This window comes from Pleurodeles waltl, chromosome 4_2 (genome assembly GCF_031143425.1).
Source record: "Pleurodeles waltl isolate 20211129_DDA chromosome 4_2, aPleWal1.hap1.20221129, whole genome shotgun sequence".
NCBI classification, from domain to species: Eukaryota; Metazoa; Chordata; class Amphibia; order Caudata; family Salamandridae; genus Pleurodeles; species Pleurodeles waltl.
In genome coordinates, this window is record NC_090443.1 from 1,012,537,399 (window position 1) to 1,012,555,124 (window position 17,726).

At 43.3% G+C, this 17,726-nt stretch overlaps 4 non-coding genes across 4 annotated transcripts; 1 reads left to right on the forward strand and 3 right to left on the reverse strand.

Annotated features, from left to right (window-relative positions):
• Positions 1-1,192: 1,192 nt before the first annotated feature.
• Positions 1,193-1,264, reverse strand: TRNAD-GUC (transfer RNA aspartic acid (anticodon GUC)). Its single transcript has one exon. It is a non-coding gene; the product is annotated as a tRNA-Asp (tRNA).
• A 361-nt stretch (positions 1,265-1,625) lies between these two features.
• On the reverse strand, positions 1,626-1,711 carry TRNAY-GUA (transfer RNA tyrosine (anticodon GUA)). The gene is given in 2 exon segments: positions 1,626-1,661; positions 1,675-1,711. It is a non-coding gene; the product is annotated as a tRNA-Tyr (tRNA).
• A 13,807-nt stretch (positions 1,712-15,518) lies between these two features.
• TRNAQ-UUG (transfer RNA glutamine (anticodon UUG)) lies at positions 15,519-15,590 on the forward strand. Its single transcript has one exon. It is a non-coding gene; the product is annotated as a tRNA-Gln (tRNA).
• A 308-nt stretch (positions 15,591-15,898) lies between these two features.
• TRNAV-CAC (transfer RNA valine (anticodon CAC)) lies at positions 15,899-15,971 on the reverse strand. Its single transcript has one exon. It is a non-coding gene; the product is annotated as a tRNA-Val (tRNA).
• Positions 15,972-17,726: the final 1,755 nt, after the last annotated feature.

Consider the following 17,726-nt stretch of genomic DNA (forward strand, 5'->3'; position numbering starts at 1 on the left):
GCCAGGCTAGCTTGAATCCAGTGGCATGGGAAGCACGGGACCCACGTCTGGGCATACCCTTCCCACGTAGGGCGACATTAGTAACACAAAAGAATGATGGACGGAGTGCTGACAATGCAAACACTTACCCCCAGTCACAGATCTGGGTTTAATCCATCGTTTTTTTGCTGCCCATGCCATTCCAGTTTGGACCCAGCCATATGCAAGTCAGTCTTGACCCTGTTCCCTATGGGAACAGTCCAGCCCGAACTGCCAGGCCAGGTGTTCCCTGGACTGGAAACAAGCATCCTGGGACCGGTTTCGGGGTTTCACCCCTCATCAGCCAGGCTAGCTTGAATCCAGTGGCATGGGAAGCACGGGACCCACGTCTGGGCATACCCTTCCCACGTAGGGCGACATTAGTAACACAGCGTTGTGTTTTGATTTGCTTTTGCCGCTCTAAGTGTGCCGGGTATGCCCAGACGTGGGTCCCGGGCTCACTGTGCCACTGGATTCAAGCTAGCCTGGCTGATGAGGGGTGAAACCCCGAAACCGGTCCCAGGATGCTTGTTTCCGGTCCAGTGAGAACCTGGCCTGGCAGTTCGGGCTGGACTGTTCCCATGAGGAACAGGGTCAAGACTGATTTGCATATGGCTTGGTTCAAACTGGGGTGGCATGGTGAGCAAAATAATGGATGGATTAAACCCAGATCTGTGACTGGGGGTGAATGTTTGATTGGTTACGCATTCCGTCCATCCAGTTACGCTATCCCACAGCGTTGTGTTTTGCATTACTGCGCGCACAAACTGTTCTTCTATTGTGAATAAAATGTGATTATTTGAACCCCCTGCAGACTGGGTCATTAGAAGGGAGTCTGGCCTGAAACATCCGCGTCTGACTCAAAGTCTCCCTTAGTTTCAGCGTAAAATAAAGTTTAAAGTGAAACAAAAGGCGTCGAGTCCGTGCAGGCCGAGCTCTGATACAGGCGACCTCAGCCCGGTTCTTAAAATCTTAAAATATCCTGTTGTTTCCGCTCTCTTCCCATTAAACTTTTCCACGCGTCAGTACAAATTAATAGGGGGGTTAAACTCGCCTATTCTTCACAGCTGTTTCTTGCTTGTTCCTGAAGTTACAATTTCATTTTTAAAGAAATGATTTTAATGTGAAAAATATATGTCATTCAAAAAGGAAAACTATTAATAAAAAATGTAATCTCCCCGTCGGGGAATTGAACCCCGGTCTCCCGCGTGACAGGCGGGGATACTGACCACTATACTAACGAGGAGCTCATGACTCTCTGGTACCTGATCTCCCACTGATTGTTCTCCGTGCCCCCTGCTGGGGGCGCTGCACCCACATAAATGCCAGTGGTGACCCCGCCCGTGCCAGGAAGGAGCCGGTCTCTGTGTATCACTGATTTACAGCTTCCTCTGCACAGACTCCTCCTTTTCTCTCTCTGACAGTCACTGGGATCAGCGGCTGCACCTCCGTCCATTTGTGCTCTGGCTAAATTCACTTCTTGGTGCCATCTGAGAAAAATGGGGGAGACAAAAACAATTGCAAAGCTCTAGCGTCCTTGCTTCAAAACATGGCGTATTTTAATTTCAGAATGTGAAATGGAATATGGAGTGAACATAAAACAAAAGTCCTTCGAGCCGGATTTGAACCAGCGACCTAAGGATATCAGCTTCACCACTACAGTCCTCCGCTCTACCAACTGAGCTATCGAAGGGACGGAAGCAGCATGTGACTGCAGCCTTCAGGTTATGTACCTGCCAGCAGTGGGTCCCATGGTGACCATGTGTATGTGTGCTGGGTATTTAAAGACCGAGGTCACATATCAAGCTGTGTCTTCAGGATGCATGCTGGTTATTTTCAGATGCCTATCTCATTCTCCAACAGCACAAACCTACAATCATCATCATTTAATCTACCACTTCAGTACTTTTTGGAAACTCATCGCACAATAACTACAAAGGGTGACTCGGCATTTTAATTGGCAAGGCGTGCTTTTCCTCTTCATTTGCGTACTCTGGAAAACACATGCCGCTTTAGCAATGCACATTTTCACTGCTTTTCTAATAGCTCAATATTTCAGCAGCAAGCACGGGGGAGGGCTTTCTGTTGAAGTCAGTCACACAGCCATTGTCTTTCCATCTTGATTACCTTTACTTATAATTCAAAAAAATAAATGTACCTTGTCGCAGACACACAAAGTGATTTCTCAGCATTCTCAATGGCTTATTAAAAATAAAAGGAACTAACTTTCTTGAGAAAAGTACAGCTCAGGAAATAAAATGGCAAACAAATCACAAGAAGTATGTCGGCCAATGAACTCAGCTGGAATGCTGAACGTTGTGTAGATTCTTAAACTTTGCAGAGCCTGGCTCTCAGTGTTAGAATGATAGGGAGTGAGTTGTGAAGATGCAGCATGTTGTCACCCCTGACCGAGATATACAAAAAGCCAGAATAAAACACCAGACATGGAAGACACACTGCATTCATGGAGACCACGAGGAAAGAAATACTGTTCAATAAATAGATTTACATTAAATAGATGGAGAATACTTGACAGAGACACAAACTATTAAAAAAACATGAATAACCAATACACTACTAGGAAACCTACGTTTCTTCGTTACTACAACTTGCGTTCAGTCCAATGTCAGAAAAGTACGTTCGTTATTAAAAAAGATACAGTTTGGTTCTAATCGTTTGTATAGATGATATATAGTTTTAGTTAAAAATCAGAGGCGCAGCTAGAAAAATTAATAGTGATGAAGCTTATAATACATTTAAAAGTAACCATGACGCGGTTACGTGGAATTGATAATCAAGCAAAACAGCAAGTACCAATTGTTCACCACATAGCACTTTGTTTTTCTGTAAATATTAAACATTCGCTATCAAAAAAGTTCTTCATAACTTAAACTTAAAATGTGTTTACAAAACTTGATTCCTTCATGTTGAAAGCTTTCTCTGTTGGATTTCCAAGCCTGCCAGGGCTCTGCTGGAGGCGCCTCAGTGTTGGTATTTATTACAATTCTATATGCTGCCACTGATCATATTATACAGTGCACTTCATATACATTAAATCGCAATACTTCTAAAATGTCGACATTGTAAACTAAAAAAATAACCAAATGTACTTCTAAAGTTAAGTAGAAAACATAGTCTCCCCGTCGGGGAATTGAACCCCGGTCTCCCGCGTGACAAGTGGGGAAACTGACTTCTATACTAAGTAGGAAGTGAAAATTTTTACAGCCGAACTTCCTACAGATTGTTCCCCACGTGCCCTGCTGGGGGCGCTGCACCCCCATAAATGTCAGGGGTGATCCCACCTGTGCAAGGAAGGAGTCGGTCTCTTTGTATCAATGATTTCCAGCTTCCTCTGCACAGACTCCTCCTTTTCTCTCTCTGACAATCACTGGGATCAGCGGCTGCACCTCCCTCCATTAGTGCACTGGCTAAATTCAGTTCTTGGTGCCATCTGATAAAAGTGTGGGGGACAAAAAGAATTGTCAAGCTCTAGCGTCCTTGCTTGAAAACATGGTGTATTTTAATTTCAGAATGTGAAATGAAATATGGAGTGCACATAAATAAAAAGTCCATCGAGACAGATTTGAACCAGTGACCTAAGGGCATCAGTTTATCCTGTTCAGTCCTCCGCTCTACCAACTGAGCTATCGAAGGGATGCACATGTTTCAGTGTTAGGACCTCCATGATAAAAATAAGACACATGGTCATGGCGCTGTGCGGTATTCTCACAATAGATGCTCCTGGAGCCCTACAGCACTAGCTGCTTCCATCGCACAGGCCAGGTTACCCCAGTAAGACCTGTCATGTTTACTCCTCTGTCTAGTGCATATTTCCCGTCAAGCACTGGGGCCCATGGGAAGCTTGTCTGCTGCTGAAGAAAGAGCCCATTTACAGAAGGCAGCCTAAAATAGGTCATCTTGCAAACCACCTGTTGAGGACAGCCTGAGCAGTGATGACCTTCAGCTATTTAATTGTAAGGCTTGCAAGCAAGAATCATATGAGCAGCAAAGACTACATGTAAAAGGAATAAAAGAGAAAAGGCAGCTTCTCTTTTTAGGTCACAGCCCACCAGACATTTGCTAAACACACTTCGGGGACATTCAGAAAGCTGACTTAGGAATGCATTCCGCCCGTTACTTACCATTAGCTTTGTAACTTACATTCTCTGTCTTTATTTGTTTTAGGCTGCTCAACTTGAGATTTGTCTCTCCTGTTGCTCAAACTTTGTTTACTGTGTTCTTCCACGATCTCGCTTTCAGTAAACAGACCTTTAAATCTTGTTCTTATCTTGTCAAGTTTCCTCACATTCAAAGACAGAGGGCAAATGTCAGGATGTGTTTTCCAAGGGAGCTTCGCGGTGTTTGCTTTCCCTAACTTCAAAGTGAGAGCTTTCATAGGAAAGAGTCCTGCAGATTCCTCTCCCGTGGTGTGTGCTCGTGCCCCCCTATGCTCCAGTGTACGAGACTGTAACATAACCCTTAAACAACATATCATATAACATGACAGATTCTTATTTTAGCTACAAAGGTAAGTGACTACTGCTTTTAACAAATTGATCATTTGAAGGTCCCAGCCTACTAGACAGCACAGCTATCTGCGTACGCTAACAGACGTCTTGGGGAGTTTCAGAAAGTTGACCTGGGAATACATTCTGCTTGTTGCTTGCTATTTGCTTTGTGGTTTGTAACTCACACTTTCTTGCTTTTGATTTGCTGACTTAGGGTGTCCAGGACCAGTTTATTCATCCCCTTGCCAAAGCTATGTTTACTGTATTCTTCCACAGACTCTTTTTCTGTCACTGGGCCTTTAATTCTTGTTCTTATCTCGTCATGTTTGCTGGGCATTTAAAGGCCGAGGTCAAATGTCAAGCTGCGTCTTGAGGGTGTATGGTGTTTATTTTCAGATGGCTATCTCATTCTACAGCAGCACAAACTTACAACCATCATCATTTAATGTACCAGGTCAGTACCTTTTGGAAACTCACTGCATGATAACTACAAAGGATGACTCGGCAATTTTATTGGCAAGGCGTGCTTTTCCTGTTTATTTGCGTACTCTGCTAAACACATGCCGCTTTAGTAATGCACATTTCCAGTGCTTTTCCAATATCTAAATATTTCAGCAGCAAGCATGGGGGACGGGTTTCTGTTTAAGTCATACAGCCATTCTCTTTCCATCTTCATTACTTTTACTTGTAATTGAACAAAAATTAATGCGTCTTGTTGCATAAACACAAAGTGATTTCTCAGCATTCTCAAGGGTTTATTAAAAATAAAAGGAACTAACTTTCTTGAGAAAAGTACAGCTTAGGAAATAAAATGGCAAAACCATCACAAGAAGTATGTTGGTCAATGAACTCAGCTGGAATGCTGAAAGTGTTGTAATATACCTGGCATGCTGTAGGCCTGGAACCTCGGTGATGTTAGTGTTCCAGGATTCTCATTCTGGAGCCTGGTGACACTGTGGTTCCAGGCAGCCATTTGTGGTGCGGCGGTTGTTGGTGTCGGTTGAGACGGTGTTCATCCCGTCTCTTGCTTTGGGTTGGTTACGAGAAATAAACCTCTTCCTTCAACCATTCATGACTACGTCTTCGTAACACTGGTGACGAACCAACCCAGAACCCACTAAACTTTCTTTGCCATCGTGACCTACCTTCTTGAGTTCAGTTTCGGCACCGCTCCCTTCAGTCTCCTCAACCTCGTTCTCCTGAAGTGATCCAGTGGCGTTTTTGGAGTCGCTGCTCCAAATACCTGTGGTTGAGAGATCCGCTGTCCGCCTGTGAGTGATCTCCGTTGCTGTGCTATTAAGAAAGTTTTTTTGCTCATTCCTAATTTGTGCCAAGAGCGAATGGACGTTTTCCGACCTGACAGTTGGCTGCAGTATACGGCATAAACCAGCATTTTTCAGGTAGAAGAATATAATTTTCTGGAAATACTTTCGTTCTCTGCTAGCATCCTGTCTCGCGTGCATCATCTTGTTTAGAGACTGAAGGTGTTTTCGTCGCGCGCTAATTGACGCTACATTTTCAAATAACGCTGTGTTCTTTTCATTTGCATTTGCATTTTCTCCATGCGCACCACATGACGCCATGATTTCTACAGTAAAGACTAGACCGCTGCCATTTTTTCCACGTTTCTCTTCCTTGTATGAGTCCGGTCACATTGTGGAAGACTAGACCGCTTCAATCGTTACCAAACATGACGCCGTGATTTCTATAATAAAGACTAAACCGCTGCCACCTTATTTATTGTATGAGAACTTTTAACTTCTCACCTTGTTTCCTACTCAACTGGAACAATAAGAGAAAACATTGATCCCAAATAACTTATTTAACTTTAATTATTCCTCTACCATTTCAAAAATCAGGAGACAAACTTGTGTGATTCACCATGGCTACACCTACTATGTCCCAACCACCTCCCTTTTTATCTGACAAAGGTGATCCTATCCTTACATGGAAACGATGGAAAAACCTTTTTGATTCGTATTTGATAGCCATAGGTGGAGAAAAGTTCTCCCCAGCTAGGAAACAAGCTGTTCTTCTTCACAATCTGGGAATTGAAGGGAGGAATATTTATAACAGCCTGGAACCCTTAACCATGGGTGGGGCAGAGGGTGAACCCATAGACGTGTATGAGATGTCTGTGGCGATGTTGGCGACACATTTCGAGTCTAAACTTAATGTAGTGTTAGAAAGGCACAAATTTTTCGCCAGATCTCAAGGCAAATTGCAAATTTCATCGCTGGTTTACGTACATTAGCACGCACTTGTGATTTCGGTGAAATCACGGACTCCCTCATTCGAGATCAACTTGTGCGTTGCACCAATAGCAAGAAAATTCAGGAGAAGTTATTGACAAAGAACGCCGACCTGAGGGTGGCGATTGCAATTGTCGAAGGAATGGAAAGTACCAGCAGCTGGATCAAAGAGATGAACCATATCGAAGGAGATGGTCTCTCCACTATACAAGCACCAAGGATTCAAGAAGAAGTTTTAAGAGTTAGCAATGATAATAAGACACAAATATCAATTCAAGAGAAGAAGAGGGACCTTAAATCATTACGTTGTTACCGCTGCGGCAACATGGGTCATGCAGCGAACAGTCCCAATTGCTTTGCACGTAATTCATTATGCAGGAAGTGTGGGAAAAGAGGTCATTATGCTAGAGTCTGTAACAATGACAAAAGTAACATAGATTCGATCACTGAAAATATTAACAAGATGGTATTATATGTAGAATAAGAAGTTAACCAAGTTGAGTTCAACACTAGTATGGTAGATCAGGGACCTGTGGTCACTCCTGAGTGTACCATTAAACTGGATGATAAAACGGTTACAGTCCTGGCAGACTCGGGTTCTCCTTACACAATGGTTGGCGATAAGAACTGGCAGGCGATTTTTGGGAGAATTCCAGATTCCTTAATTAAACCTGATATCAACCCTGTCAGTTATGGGGGCACTAAAATTTATGTTATCGGGTACAAGATCATGAAAATTCAATTCGAAGACAAGGTCACCATAGGGAAAGTCTATGTGGCCAAACGTGGCAATAATTTGTTAAGTTGGCGACACCAACGGGACATGGGTATTAAATTGGATCCCAATTCAGATAATCAAGTTATGGTAGTGAGTAAGGTGAATGACCCGATGGAGATTTGTAAAGAATTCCCAAGTGTATTTAGTGAGGATTTAGGTTGTTTTGCAAATTTTGAACACAAAATTATACTAAAGAAAAATGCAACCCCGATTGTACATAAAGTCAGAAGAGTACCTAGGTTAATGTTAGAACCTCTCAAAGCGGAACTCGATAGATTGTTAAAAGCGGGGATAATTGAGGAGATAGAATCTTCAGAATGGCTAGCCCCTGTTGTTTTGGCACCGAAGGATAACAGGAAACTAATCTGCATGTGTGTAGATCTCAGAGATCTTAATAAGTATATTTGGGTAGATCGACAACCTCTACCTAATATTACGGAAGAGTTATCATGCTTGGGTGGTTCAAAAGTGTTTCGTGTGTTGGACTTATCCTCAGCTTATCATCAGATTGCCTTGCACCCTGAGTCCAGACACCTTACCTCCTTTGTAACACCTTTGGGGGCTTATCAGTTTTTACGAATGCCCTTTGGTCTGGCCTCTGCGGCTGCATGTTTTCAACGCATCATGAAAAAAGTCTTAGGTGGAATCTCTGGCATATTATATTTCCAAGATGACATTTTGGTTCATGGCAAGACTGTGGATGAACATGACAGGATTTTAAGAGAGGTTTTGAGCAAGTTAGTGGAGGCCGGCCTTACTGTTAAGAAAGACAAATGTAAATTCAGGGTCGCCTCTGTGACATATCTAGGACATATTATTTCTGGGGAGGGAATCAGACCCAAGCTAAAGTTAGTTGACTCTATAGTCCATGCACCTGAACCTAAAGATAAAGATGGCGTGAGGTCATTCCTAGGATTGGCAGAGTATTACTCTAAATTCATTCCCAATTTTTCTAGTGTGACACAACCTTTGAGAGTCTTGTTAAAGAAGGGTTGTGAGTTTGACTGGGGAGATGAATGCGTGTCTGCCTTCTCTTTTGTAAAGAACTGTATTGGTATGATGCCCACTTTAGGGCATTTTTGATGAATGTGCCAAAACTTATTTGTACACTGACGCAAGTGTCAAGGGTTTGGGGGCTGTTCTTACCCAAAGGGTGGAACAAGAGGAGAAAGTAATTGCTTTTGCTTCTTGTTCCCTCAAAGAAGCTGAACAACATTATTCTGTCATAGAAATTGAGGCACTTGCTTGTATGTGGGCAATCAAGCACTTCAAATTCTACTTATGGGGTTTGCCTTTTGTGGTGAGAACTGATCACAGGCCTCTTGTCCAAATCTTTTCCTCCAGGAAGAATGAAGAGTTGTCCCCAAGAATAAAGAATACGTAGGTGGGCGGACGGACTATTAGAGTTCAACTTTGTTGTGGAATATGTGCCAGGACCGAAGAATGTGGTAGCAGATTTTTTGTCCTGTTCTTCGGTTGTTAGTAGTGAGGATTCTGATGATGAGGTTATCATTAATTGGGTGAGAGAAGCAGCCATCAATGAAGAGGAGTGGATTTCGGCTGTAGAGAAAGATTCAGACAGACTTAAACTTCGAGAATTCATTGTAAAAGGTTGGTCGTTGCACAAAGACATTCCTGACTCTTTGAAAGTTTATTGGAATGTAACAGATGAGCTCTCTCTAAATGGTAATGAGCTATTTAGGGGTAATAAATCTATACCTCCTGAAGGTGTGAGGAGTAAGATTCTTAATTTGGCTCATGAAGGACACCTGGGTAGAAGTTTAACGAAATCCAGACTTAGAACAATATACTGGTGGCCAGGGTTAGATCGTGATGCTGAGGCCGTTGTAAAAGACTGCATGAGTTGTGCACACAATGACAAAAGTAAGGTTGTAGTGAAAGCGCCACTTTCTCCCATTGAGATTCCGAACAAGCCCTGGGCCAAACTGGGTCTTGACTTTATGGGTCCCTTTCACCTCTTATCTGCGAATGAGCGATATGTCATACTCATGGTAGACTATGCGTCTAAATGGGTGGTGACCAAATGTGTCAATTCCTTTGATACTCGGACTGTGATTGAGTTTTTGAAAGAAGAGTTTTCTAAGGAGGGTATACCTAGTCATTTGATTACAGACAATGGTGTACAGTTGACCTCGCATGACATGAAGCTCTTTTTAGACTCCCTAGCTATTGTGCATTTGAGAACAGCACTGTATCTGCCCCAGGCCAATGGTCTCACTGAACGTATGAATAGAATGGTCAAGGCTTGTGTGCAAGAACCTATTGAAACCAGGGCTCCTTTGACTGATCTCCTGAGGGATTTGTGGTGGGCACATCGCAACACTGCTAACAGCATCACTAACATAGCTCCTTTTGAATATATGAGAGGAAGATTAGGTTGCACTAAGCTGTTTCCAGCATGGTTCAGGGACAGTTTGACGCAGGTTGATCTAGATCTAGGGAAATTTGACAAGGCACCAGTTCTCAGAGAGAGGTATCAACGTAATTACAAGTTGCGCTTTGATACCAAGCATTGTGTCTCTAGTGTGAAATGGAAGGTTGGTGACTTGGTGTTGGCGAGAAATCCTTGTTTCAATACCAAGGGCAAATCATCCTTCAAGGGCCCTTTTCGAATCAAAGTGGTAAAGAAGAACATTGTGATTCTTGACAATGGAGATGCGTGGAGTATGTCCAGAATTGCGAGATGGAGGGGTGTAGCAGAAGACTCTCCTACTTTGGAAGATCAAGGAAAGAATCAGCATACATCCAAGGAGCTACCACGCTATAAAATTCCATCCAGATTATGCTCCAAACCCCTCTGGATGAGAGACTACGTATCTCGACTTGCGTGTTTCTCTTTCTGGTTTATTTCATATGCATTCTTGTTACAATGTTCATTTATTCCTACCATGTTATGTTCTTCTATTCTGTTTTAATACTGGTGTGTTCTTGTTACAATTTTTGTTATCGTTTTTTTATTTTGGGATTATAATGTAAGGGAAGGGGATGTGTTGTAATATACCTGGCATGCTGTAGGCCTGGAACCTCGGTGATGTTAGTGTTCCAGGATTCTCATTCTGGAGCCTGGTGACACTGTGGTTCCAGGCAGCCATTTGTGGTGCGGCGGTTGTTGGTGTCGGTTGAGACGGTGTTCATCCCGTCTCTTGCTTTGGGTTGGTTACGAGAAATAAACCTCTTCCTTCAACCATTCATGACTACGTCTTCGTAACACTGGTGACGAACCAACCCAGAACCCACTAAACTTTCTTTGCCATCGTGACCTACCTTCTTGAGTTCAGTTTCGGCACCGCTCCCTTCAGTCTCCTCAACCTCGTTCTCCTGAAGTGATCCAGTGGCGTTTTTGGAGTCGCTGCTCCAAATACCTGTGGTTGAGAGATCCGCTGTCCGCCTGTGAGTGATCTCCGTTGCTGTGCTATTAAGAAAAATTTTTTGCTCATTCCTAATTTGTGCCAAGAGCGAATGGACGTTTTCCGACCTGACAGTTGGCTGCAGTATACGGCATAAACCAGCATTTTTCAGGTAGAAGAATATAATTTTCTGGAAATACTTTCGTTCTCTGCTAGCATCCTGTCTCGCGTGCATCATCTTGTTTAGAGACTGAAGGTGTTTTCGTCGCGCGCTAATTGACGCTACATTTTCAAATAACGCTGTGTTCTTTTCATTTGCATTTGCATTTTCTCCATGCGCACCACTTCCAGGCAGCCATTTGTGGTGCGGCGGTTGTTGGTGTCGGTTGAGACGGTGTTCATCCCGTCTCTTGCTTTGGGTTGGTTACGAGAAATAAACCTCTTCCTTCAACCATTCATGACTACGTCTTCGTAACAGAAAGTTGTGTAGATTCTTAAACTTTGGAAAGCTTGGCTCTCAGGGTAAGAATGATAGGGAGTGTGGGGTGAAGATGCAGCATGTTGTCCAAGGTCATGCCTCTGCTATTGGCGGGGGCATGAACAATGACAACATTAATACTCATTGGTTTTACATAAAAAAACATTGCTCTAGTGCAAGGGTGCCCAACTTAGGTCCAGTAGAGTCGGATCCATGCCGGATATGCAGGATATCCACAAGATATATATGAATATCAGAAATGAACAGTTACATATTAAGCTCATCAGAGGTCACCTGAAAACCTGGCATGGACGGCCCCGCCTCCCACTGCAATGGAAACCATTCTCTAACACACAGGATGGGGGGAGTGATACTGCTTCCTACCTGGCCTCGTGCAGGAAGGAAGCCAGAGACAGTGTCTGTTAAATTCACTGCAGACAGTGGCAACTTGTAACGATTTCACATTTAAGGCTACACCCAACATTGTCTGCAGCTTGCCAGGCTGTGAGCAGGCCCAGGGTTTGCACAGACTTGAACAGATCCAGCTCTGCTTAAGAGGCTCAGCACTGGTTCTGTAAAGTGTCCATCCCTGGCCAGCCACAGTGCACGCGAGGAGCTGCTCATCCGGTTCTGTGCTCTTGTGCAACAAAGGGAAAGTAAAGTAACCTGATTTCTAAAGTGTTTGCCAGTTCCATATGCCACGTTCCTAGCACCGTAAATAACAGGTATTCATATCAGCCACTTTATATACCTTGTGAGGAAAAAGCGTCGAGCCCGCTGGGTTTGGATTTAAGTATGTGACCTGTAAGTCATGCTCAGGTACCAGCAGGGGGCACTTTACTAGTGAGCCGACTTGGAGGCTGCCCATGACAGACTCAGCCCCAGCCCAACCCACCTTTCTGAGACAAGAATTTGTTACAAAAGCTCCTCATCCCCCGGTAGGCGAGACCACCCCTGGCTCTCAGCAAAGTCCTGACAGCCATCATCTCACCCCTTGAAGCACCTAGAAACTCTGCTGCTAGGCGCTCTCGAGCACAGTGTCAGTCCCAGGGATGCTTGCGTGTCTTTGACGTCTTCAGGATGCCCTCGCGCTTCCACATAAAGTGTAGCTCGTGACGCTCATCACCAGAAGGGAGATTATGGTTGGGGCACAGAAGCTAGACCCCAGGCGCTACATTATATACATTGCACTGATGCTACAGCATTTGGGCCCTGTCATTGAACGCCTTTATCTTGGTTAGTCAGCTTAAATGTCTTTTTATTTAGCAGGTTGATGTGCTTCAAATGTCATCACAAAACTGCATCAGTACAAGTGTAACATATGCATCCCAGAAATGCAGAAGTGTTGGTTCAACACTGCACTACCATTGGTGCAATGTATGTTATCCCACCCCAAGGGGGACTGAAAAATGCAGTTAAGGAGCAAACTTTTTGTAGCTCAAATCACTCAGATGTGTTTTTATAACTTGTTACCTGGTTTCTTGACAGCAGTGTGAATGATGACCCGAATTGCAGTCTGGATAGGGCCTGGCTAGTGTTGGCAGCTCTTTCATGGCACTAGCACTGACAGGGCGTCTGAACCTTAATAAGTAAACTTACAAGGAGACGCGACGAGGTTGATGAACCTTTTGACCAAAGTATGACATGTTCCCACCGTATATGCCCAATCCCATCACAAATCAATAATCAATAGACATTTACCATCAATGATGAATAATATTAGGAATCAATAGGAGTCTGTAATTGACGCACCATGACCTTTCAGCCATGAATAACCACACCTTTGGTTAAATGTTAGAATGTTTATTTTCCTATACTAACAATGCTAGTGTCACGCAAGTTAATCTCAAAATCAAATGATAAACATACAGAAACAAAACTGGCAATCCGACTGCGGAAAAACCTCAATCTAATCAAAGCTTGCACTACTACACACTCTGATATCACAGTGCAAATTAATAATAAGAATATCTGTGCAACGGTTATCTTATACATCTAGTTTCAGCAAGGTAAAGACTTTAATTATTAATTCAATAGCAGGTCTCATTAGTGAACTCCTGAACTAACATCAGATTAGCATCAGCATGTTGGGCTCCATGCAAATTTAGAAAACCATCTAGCTATGGCTCTGTCAAAATATAGCGCTTGGTACCTAGAAGGAAAAGCAAGTAGACAATACACTCGACATTCTAAGATATTACCTATCCTCAGTATGGATCAGCAAGCAGAGTCAATCGTCGTCAGGACATCAGCTCGTTCAACAAGGCATCAGGCAAAGTTCAGAAAGGGCAAAGTCTTTAGCATTAAAGTTAAGCAAAGTCTCTTTTCAAGACGCAAAAATAAAGTACTGTCCTTTCGGCTAGCGAGGAATGTGGCAAAAGAACCTGTCTCTCCTCTGTGCAGTGCAGATATACCAAAGTCTGTAAAACTATCTCCCAAAACCCTATTGGTCAAGGGATCGCATGTTAGCACTTTGTCCAATAAAGTTAAAACATTCAATTAGTGATTTCTAGTATTTCACAGTTCACATGTCAAGGATTGGTCCAGCTTGCGATGTCCTCATCATCCGGCTCGTCAGGTAACAATATTGTTGCATTTCGTACCACAGTCAGTGTCTCTATAGTTGTCTCCTGAGAAAGTCCGTCTAGCACATGATAATTCTAATATGTAGCGAAAGACAGGAACAACATTTTCTAGCAAGCAGTTCTCATGAGAAGAATGTAGTCACAAGCACATTACTTCAACCAGTGGAAAAATATAGTTTAATCCCTTCAAGCAAACAGTTTATTAAACGCGTTAAAAAATGCAGTTCAACATGAGGCCGGGCGACTAGGCCAAGACCTCCGCTAAGTTCAAGCTTTCAATTAATAAAGCTAACACTTAATATATAACTCAAAATGTGATGTATTACTACATTTGTAAAACATATGCTCAATATTTCATTTTTAATATAGCATTAGTATTACATTTCGTGTACATTGGCAAATACTTCTCGTGGGCACATTTCAAAGGCGTGCATTATTTCCCCTACGTTATTCCAATTTCTATGCAATCTCATCACTCAGTATACATGAATATTCATTAATAATTCTTGTTAAAACTCCTGCACTAGCAGCACAATGGCTCCAGGTGACAAACAAGCATTTGCCGCGGTAATAGATCTTGCCTATGTGGGATCTATTGGTTTTGTGAATTTATTTTAGTTATATAGTACAGCTGCACGGGCGTCAGTGCAGCATGGCTGAATGTAAAATAAAAGTGATATGACGTAATTAATGCTGGCTGTGTCGCACAACTTTTTTCTTTACTTTCAACCATTTTGCAACATGGCTAAAACATTGGCAAAACCAGTAGATCTCACACAGGTGAGACCTATTGGCTTTGTCAATGCTTGTGTTCCTTACAGATAATGAACTGTAATTCCTGTAATATAGCACAGTGAGCTATGAAGGAAGTGACTCCTACACCTTGTAACCCTCACTGTTTTATGCAGCAATCATCGTGTACATTGATTTACATACTGCAGGATTTATTGTCAAAGTACACGGCTGTGTGTAAAGGTGGTTGATGCTGAAATATTTTACACACTCCCCGAGCAGCCCATGTGCATTATACAGCTGCCCTTTGAGTGGGTGAAATGATTTTCCCCAATCACACAAATTCTCAGTAACGAACTGAATGTAAACAAGACAAGCGTGAGGGGGGGCCCAGAACAAACCCTCCCCCTCTTCTGAGGCGGACCCACAGCTCAGATTGTGTTATAATTTACAACTAACAGGTTTTGCCCCGCCCTGCAGACTTGGACAAGTTCTTTTCACAACCGTGTTCATACTCAGTTGATGATCAGTCCTGGAGACCGAGTGAGTCTCTCTTCCCACACACAAGACAGAAGTTTTTTGTGTCGGCTCCCAGCGCACTGTGCAGAGAGAGGGGCAGGTGGTGTCCTTTGTGACATATGCAGCACCTGTGATCCTGGACAACTCAGGGGGTATCGGCCGCACACACTGCCAGACGGAAACCTGAAATCTGAAAAACATCAGGACTTTTACCAGGAGTACTGCGCACAGCAGGACACTGTCATTTTAGTACTAACTGAAGTATCGACAGTCACTGGAAGGTTCTATGGTGTAATGGTTAGCACTCTGGACTTTGAATCCAGCGATCCGAGTTCAAATCTCGGTAGAACCTGTTATGATTTTATTTATGTAATATACCTCACTAGACATGAAAATTATATATATATATATATATATACATTTGTAAATGATCGTATTGCGACTTTCTGCCATTCATATCTTCGTCTTTCTCTTATTTTTAAAATGTCAGTCTAGTAATAATTAAAAGCGAGCTAATATATTTTGCAAAGTTTACATGATCTTTGCGTGGCTTTACATTTTTATTTGAATATATGAGTGATATCTTAAAATTGTAGCGCAGAAGTATTATTCGTCATATACATTAATAATGGAGAAGAAGTTAGGATAGAGTTTTAAAAGTGTTTCCGCCCGGTTTCGAACCGCGGACCTTTCGCGTGTGAGGCGAACGTGATAACCACTACACTACGGAAACTCACATGGGAGCTCAGTGTGGGAGTTTTTCCTACATAATGGTGTTGCTGGGATGTACTCCTGTGTTATTTTTATGTGGTCTAATTAGCCCTTCTATGTCTATATTTACAGATTAAACGGACTCTATTATGATTCTCTTTCTGCCTATAGCAGCCTTGGATGGAGCATCCCTGCTTAATTTTCTAATAAATGAGCCTTTTTTTGTTAAACAGTTTTTAATTTGCTGCTCTCTCCGATGCGCCACTCTTCAGTCTTTTTCATTACCCATTTTACAAAGAGCCACAAAACAAACACGAGTGTAAACTTCACAGAGGTGTTTCCACCCCTCCAGAGGGCCTGTCTCAGCATTAGTGTCTGTTCACCTGTCTTTAAAACCCCTCTTGGCCTCTCTCTTCTCCTTGCACCAGGCAGACCTTTGGCTCTTACTGTTTTTGACACCAGAAAGCCCATAGACAGCAACTGGACAATATCATTTCAGGCTGTTGACGGACTTTGTTCTCTGTGGAGTTAAACTTGTCACACACACTTCATGGCTCCCTAACACCTCCAGGCTGCTCTGTCCGGATCTGTTGTGTGCAGAGAGGATGGGCTGTCATTGGGGGGTCTCCAGGGGTTGCAGCTGCGACCCCTAGCTTACCTCCTGTGCCCCCAGCACTGTGCTTGCGACCCCTGGGCTGAAAAGAAAGCAACATACTTGAAAAAACAAAAATATTTAGTGTTGAAAGTGGAGCAGACCCCAGTGAAAAGCGTCTCTGTGACCCTAAAAACGTGAGGGAGATGGCATACAAGAAAGAGAGGGTGGGATAGAGGGGGGTGAAGGGAAAGACCATGAGAGGAAAATAACTAAATGTTGAGCAGTAAGGAGGCGCTACAGAGAGACACGTGATATCTTGTGAGACAAGACAGCTGTGCGTGTATGTGGGGGAGACGGGGAGATTAAAGAGAGTCAGAGACAGGTGCCCGGTGTGAGAGGGATATAGACAGGTGTGAAAGGGAAAGAGACAGGTGAGAGCGACAGGTGACAGACACATAGCGCCTGATTTAAGAAACGTGGCGCTGTATCCAATGCATTCAATGTAGCGCCACTTTTCTTGCGCCCCTTAGCGCCCTCCTAACGCCACCATGTGTGCACCTTATTTAACATACAGTGCACCATGGCAGTAGTTAGAGAACTAGAGTCAAACATTTTGACGTTAGTTTGGCGCTTTGCAGGATTAGTGTCAAAAATGTTGACGCTAATCCTGCAAAGCACATTCAGTCCCACTGAAAACAGTGGTGTGCCTCCTTTTAACGCCTGCTCTGTGCAGCCATTAAAAATGCCGTTATAAATGGAAGAAATAGATCTTTTAGATTTCATTGCACCATTTTTTTGGCCCCCTAACCGGGGAACACCCCACTTGCATACATTATGCCTAGCGCAGGTATAATGTGGCACCAGGTATTATAAAGTGTTGCAATGCGTGTATTGCGCCAGTTTCTAAATATGGCGCGGGGAAAAGGCCACCGTAGCTCCTTAGCTCTGTCTTAGCGTAAACAAAATGATGGTAAGGGGGCGCTAATGTGGCGCATGCGGCTCTTAAATCTGCCCCGTAGACAGGTGACAAAGAGCCAGACGAGAGTCAGCGAGAGGGAACCCTGGTGAGAGGAGATGACGGTGTGAGACCTGCGATAAAGGAAGAGACCGATGAGAAAGAGATAGCTGCGAGAGACAGGAAGAGATGCAAGTGACAGGTGTGAGAAAAGTAAAGTGCTACAG